The sequence below is a fragment of the Labrus mixtus genome, chromosome 11 (assembly GCF_963584025.1).
Source record: "Labrus mixtus chromosome 11, fLabMix1.1, whole genome shotgun sequence".
NCBI lineage: Eukaryota > Metazoa > Chordata > Actinopteri > Labriformes > Labridae > Labrus > Labrus mixtus.
The window spans coordinates 28,554,301-28,561,261 of record NC_083622.1 but is presented as its reverse complement, the minus strand read 5'-3'; positions in this window follow the sequence as shown (position 1 = coordinate 28,561,261).

The window sequence follows — 6,961 nt, the reverse complement described above, 5'->3', positions numbered from 1 at the left end:
AAACAACTGCTCATCCTCAGCGTCTGTGCTCTGAATGGAAATGTAGTGTTTCTGCAGGTGGTGGAGTGCCACATTAAATGAGACACTCAAAAGTATAGAGACACTAAATGTACTGAAGCATGTTCAGTCTGCTAAAGTGTGTTTTCTTTTTTTTTCAAGATTTATTTTTGGGCATTTTGTTCCTTTTTATTGGAGGGATAGGACAGTGGATAAAGTCGGAAATCAGGTTGAAAGAGAGTAAGAATGACATGCGGGAAAGGAGCCACAGGTTGGACTCAAACCCGGGTCGCCCGCCAGGAGGACCACAGCATCATACATGGAGAGCGCGCTCTAACCATTGTGCCCAGCTAAAGTGTCTTTAACATGTTAAACCACTTGTTTCAGATTACACGATTGTGAAAGTATTTATGTAGAATTGGATGATGATTTCTCACCACCTTCATCATTTTGTCTACCATAAACAAATGTTAGAGATCTAGACACCGTGTTAGCTTTGCACAGTACAAGGGTTTCAAAGTGGGAGCATATCTACTTTATCTCTGAAACAGGAAGGTGATGCGTACATTTGCAAAACATAACTGAGATAACATAAAAATAAACAAGAACATAACGCTTGTGCATATGCATTCTGTTGATATTCATCTTCATGATGCAAAGAACTGGTTCACAGCTGCAGTGATGCTCCCACAGTCAGATTAACTCTAATAAGCACACTGCTTCATCAACCACATCAGTTATTTTCTAAATCTGTTCAATCTGATTGGTTTTAACTTGAACATTAAAATGTATATCAGTAAGTGTTTCCATCCACTTTCATGCAATAGAAGAGCAGTGTTTGAGCCGTCGAGTTAGCAGTCAAACTTCCAAGCACTTTGAGCAGTAACTAGATAGTTCAACCATTTACACTAATGCTATCCTTTACTTTTACCTGACCACATCCTTTCTTAACAATTACCTTTTTCTCTTCAATTTATCCTAGACTTCTCTCCAAATGTTTCAGTCCCTTTTCCATTTTAATGTAGCTAACTATTTGAACCATCTGTCCATGACTTCTTGTTATTTCTTATCTATTAAGAAAACTTAACAATTAAATGGCCAAAATGTACCCTACCATTTTGGAGATCCAGCCTGACTATGCCTGTAGTAAAATCTCTGTAACTTGTTATTGTTAAGAGTTATATTTATTGTGATATCAAGTTTATTCATATAAACCTTGTAACTGCAGAGGTATACTATTATGTTTAGGCATGCCATTTTTGAGCTGAACCTCAGAAAAAGACTTCAGGGATGATGGGGTTAATAATTCATGTTGAGCTATTTTTCCATTAGGCCTCCTGTATTTCATATCATGTTGTCTTGTTGTCAATTACTTTTAGCTATTGTCATTTAAACATGAAGATGAATGTGCTAATTAGCCTTCTAGGTTTTAAAATCAAATATTAACGTTTGTTATATAATTTTAGTTAAGCGCACAGTTCAGGTGGAGAAGGGCGTGACAGAGTGGTGAAGCTGTGGAGGGATGGAGCCTGGCTGACGAGCCTTCCTGCGAGGCAGATGGTAAAGTAATAGGGACATCCTCCAGACGGTGAGGAGAACCTCAGGATGAATTTGTTTATGGAGAAAAAAAGGAACTTCTAGACACTCAGAGGAATAATTCCTACATTCCTAATCTGCTCTGACTTGGATGGTGCCAGATTAAAGCAAAACGATGAAGGCCATCTAACCTGATATCATCACTCATCAGACTGCTTCTTTTCATCGGTTAGAGTGTAATGATTGTAAATGACTGTTAAACAGTTCTCCACCCCTAGTTCTTGCCAACTCAAAAAAACACAATCAGGTGCCTTTTGAAATGCTGTTCATTCTAAATTGATTCAGTTTTTGACCAGTGTTCATTTCAGTAGATCTGTGTGGTTTGTTTTCAGAATTGTGTATCAGCAAGTAAAACACTTATATATAATATTCAAAAGACACGAAGTTAACAACCATGATGATATCCTGAAAGCCACTTGCATTGACCTTAGATCAGATCAGTAAAAGCAAGATAAAGTTTTTTTTCCTTTTCTAAAGAAGTTTCCTGTTCAGCAACACTTTAAAAAAGTGATAGGAAGTTTGGATAACAAGCTTCAGTTCAGCGGTACAGAAGCAGCCAAAAGGGTGGCTGACGTGTTTTGTAGCAGGCTTACATATTGTGCAATGTACCATTTAGCTTTAGTTTCCCTTGAGGAACTAGTTTGTTTGGTCACATTGCCTCAAAATCATTTTGCATTTGCTAGGCCTAAGTCTAAACTTGTATTTAAGATTAGAAAAAGATGCATTTTAATGTATAAAAACTCCTCTATGATTCTAATATTTTGTCATTAATTGAGGACCAGAATTGGAGAGATCCCCTTTCCAAGTGTTTGAATCCAGATCACAATTCTGCCAGTACAAGCAGCACATTGATAACTCACAAAATACCCACATATGTTAGCAGCTGAACTTTGTAGAAACCCACAAAAGCTTTTTAAAACATGTTTAAAATCATGCACAAGTCATGTCGATGATTTGTTTTAGAGGGAATGGTGCATCCAATGAACAACACAAGCATTATTGTCTTGATTTGATTAATACACTTAATTCTACTTTTTTTTTTACTGTGGCCCAGATTCAAATCCAATCTGAGGCTCCTTTCCTGCATGTCTTTCCCCACTCTCTCTCGCTCCCTGATTTCCAACTCTATCCACTACTATTTCTACACTAAAGGCACAAAAAAACAAAAATATATCTTTAAAAAAAATCGTATATCTTCATGCTGGAACAACATACTGTAATAAACAGTAAACTTCTTTTGTGACTACAGAGCCCCTCAGGGGACATTGTCCAAAATTTAAAAAAAAAGAAAAAAGCTTCTGGTTCGCACTTGAAAGTATCTTGTGCTCATAAGAAACTATCTCATGCACACCAGGTAGTTTCTTGTGAGCACCACAAAGACACTTGATGTCCACTTGAGGGGCCGTGTAGTGTGACACTGTTAGGCAGAGTGGGAAATACAGCACCGCGGAGTAGTCATGGAGAAGAAGAAAATGTTTTTATGATCTACTAAAATGTATAATTTTCTCAGATAATGTACTGGGTCATAACATCTACACATTAAATGTACTTAAGTGGAATTAAAGGCCAAACAACACACTGAACTTGGTTTCCGTCTGACCCACGCCTCTTCATTCCCCACTCTCATTGTCTCCGATATCCAACTCTAACGTCTGTCCTCCCAAATATATAGGCATTAAAATATCCTCATTAGTTTTAATGCATAATATTCAAGTGGAAAATGTGTTGTCACCTTAAGAAAATAACAACCAACATATAGGCTTAGTCCTACTAAAATGTGCAAGTCAACTAATCATGCATATTGTTACCTGCATTCTGTTATCAACTATACACCTTGACTGTCGGTGTCAGCATGTTTTTAAAGTTAGCCTGAACAAAAAGCGAAAAGGCTAGATAGATGCAAAAAGGTTCTCCCCAGTGAGTTCAAATTAGCTATAGTGTATATAGTCATATGATATAGGCTACAAATGTAGGGGAATATGATCATTCTGAGACGTTATAATTAGCTCATTTGAATTAGACACAGCTATTTATTCACATACAACTTGATTAAATATCATTATACTTTGTATCTGATGTATTTCAGTTTCAGTGAAGCAGGCATAAAGAAGATATAATAAGTAGAGCAAGGTTTGGATATAATTTATTAACCTGATGGCAACATTAAAGCTGGCTCTTAATACCTTCCTTAAGTAGTTACTTAAGAGTTATTCCTACTCTTCTTTAGCTTGAATGTTGATCTGTCACTCAAAGAGCCTTCCAGCCGCTTAGTTACTCTCCACAGCCACAGTCAGAGAAGGGTAAAGGTCTAGCGAGCTCATTCAATCCTATTTAGTGGACATGGAGCCAGTTAGCTGTGGATTACCTGACCCCCCCACGGCCGTCACTCAGCTGGCAGCTTTACAAAGATCATCAGGAAGTGTTTCACTCTGAGAATGTGGTAGGAACGTGCAGGCTGTCCTGTCGCCTTGGCTGCTGTTCAGCTGACGTCTTCTTGTGGTCAGTGAGACAGTGATCTCTGATCTACAGGTCTACTGGCAGCGAGCGCGGTCCTGTGACGTACTCAGACCTCTGTCATGGACCATGTGCCAGACCAGATGTGATGACTGTCATGGATTCTTCTTCATTTTTGCAAAGATCATATGCTTAAAATGTCCTCATGTCTGCATTATTGGTCAAAAACCTTTGCACTACGGTTCACTGTCTCACCCATTCTCTCTCTCTCTCTCTCTCTCACACACACACACACACACACACACACACACACACACACACACACACACACACACACACACACTTTCACAAAACCTGACCTCAAACAGTTATTTTTTGTGTGTATGTGGTGCATGCAGTCGGGCCTGCACGGTGTCTTGTATGGAAATAATCAAACAATGCTTAAATTTTGACTGACTTCTCTTGTTCCTCTTTCCTTATCTCTGTCTCTTCCTCTTTCTTCTTCCTCTTTGTTACATTTCTGTCCTTTTATAAATTGATAATTCAACATTTAGATACCACTTTTATCTCATGCAGCCAGTTAGCTAGTTAGCTATGAACAGAAAGCATCATTCTGCTTACCTTCTAGAACACTTAACATTTAATCTGCTTATTTGTGTTTTTCAATTTAAAAAAAAAAGAACATCATAGTTGCTTTATGAAAATGTGTTAAATGCAACCTTGCTGTGATAAGACTTTAAAGGTAGAGTCAGTAGCAATGTTCTTTGCAGCTTATAAGCACAACATTCAAACCTGGCCTCACCTCCTGGACTCACAGGCCCCAGAAGTGCACGCTCACTGCAGGACTATAGTGTGTACATTTACTGCTTGTAGCCTACCTAAACGGCAAGTTACCGCCGGCTATAGCACAAGCCAACCACTGGTGTTTGGCACCTCAGAAAGGCAACTCTGGGTCCATGAGTCAACACAAGGTTCACCCTCGTTTTCGGGGGGGGGGGGGGAGCGAGGGTGAACAAGCTTTATCCTCTTGGCGTTTCACCTCACTATGATTATATTTTCTCTTCTTTGTTTGTTATGTCTGTGTCCGTCTTATTCACCGTTAGAATCGCATGGTATCACAGAATTGTATCAACTCTGCGTGCTGTCATTAGCTGGGGGAAAAGACACCAGCTCCCCGCCCACAAACGTCCCGTATCAACCCAAATAAAACATTAACATCCAGGCAGAGGACAGGGTCTCAGTAGACACAGTCACCACCACACATGTACTGTCTAGAGACCCATTACTACGACGGAGGATTAGGGCCACGTTAAATTTTTATTTATTTTTTTATTTCGAGATTAAAGTCGTAAATTTACGAGATTAAAGTCGTGAATGTACGAGATTAAACTCGCAAATTTATGAGAATAAAGTCGTAAATATACGAGTTCGAGACCAGCCTGCGCAAAAATTATGAAAGTAGAACTCTTAAAGTCTTTAAAGAATAAAAGAATAAAGTGGTTATTTTAGTCTATATCAGAAGAGCAGCAGCATCCTGTTGGAGCATCTTGTCCTAAAGGTTTCACTAATAATGAAATAGTCTACTTCCTTGTGTAGTCGGTAAAAACAGTTCAAGAGAAGTTTTCACTTGAACTTGTAAGACCTTGTTTATCTGTAAAATGATGAACAGGACACAAACTGTCTCTGCACATGAGACACTTTAACAAGGCAGACCGATAACAGACACAAATAGTTGTGTTGTTTACTTATGCAGATATGAAACTACACATGCTTTTGACACATCATCATCTTCACATTGTCAGAAAATATCATCACCCTGAAAAGATACTGCAAGAAACTGAAGAAAGAAGCACACTGACTGGGAGGAAGCTGTCTTCAGAGGAAAATACTTTAAGAGTTCTACTTTCATCATTTTGCGTAGGCTAGTCTCGAACTTGTACATTTACTAGTTTAATCCTGAAATAAAAAAAAAATAAAAAAATTAACATGGCCCTTATCCTCCGTCGTACCTTACTGATGATTGAGTGGCATTACTTTTGTTAAAAGTCTATTTTTTTATTTTTTAGGAAAAAGCTACTAACTGTATCTTTTTTTACAAAAAATTATCCCACACAAAGCAGAACAATGAAGTGTTCCTCACATGTTCCTTGTTTAGTGCAAACACAAACTAACTGGCTGCTTGGTTTAACTTCATGTCAGCTGTACATATGTGAAAGTGTGTGAAACCCTTTCTTTACTCACTGAGGAAGTCATTAACCAAATGTATTCACCAACATGTTAATCTGTTCTGTTACTGAATGGAGACGCCATGTTGGTTATAAGACTGATAATAATCCTTGAGCTTCATCTCTCTGCCTCTTCTCAATACTTAGACATGTTGTTAGCGTAAATGGACACACCTGTGAAATTTGAAGGGTGCAATCAAGCATGCAGTAACAATGAAACAGTAGAAAAGTAGAACACTGCTGGTATGCCTTTGAGTTAAAGGTGTGGCTGTTTCAGGTGGATGTTTTCCAGCTTGCCTTCAGAGTGGTTTGGACTTCCAGATGTGGAAGAGGCTGTCATACCTTTAAGGTGAATGCACTGGGTGCAAGTAAGCCAGACACAGCACATACAGTACCAAGATCACAGCATGTCTGTAGCATCTATTAGTCTGGTGAATGCTTTAGCAGCAGCATGCAGCTCCTTTACTGTCTCAGGAGCTGCAGGTTGTGAGATCACAGAGACCCTATATTAAGGTGGATTAAGTGAGATGGGCCTCTCTATCTCTCTGTGAAACAGGAGCTCCTCTGTAACCTTCAGCATTAATCTGCCAGGATCATTTGAAACCAATCTCACCACACAGCCTCTCTTGGGATCAAACAGAGCTAGAATAAAGGGATGCTCTGTGTTGAGGTGATAGCTGCTTCTTCTT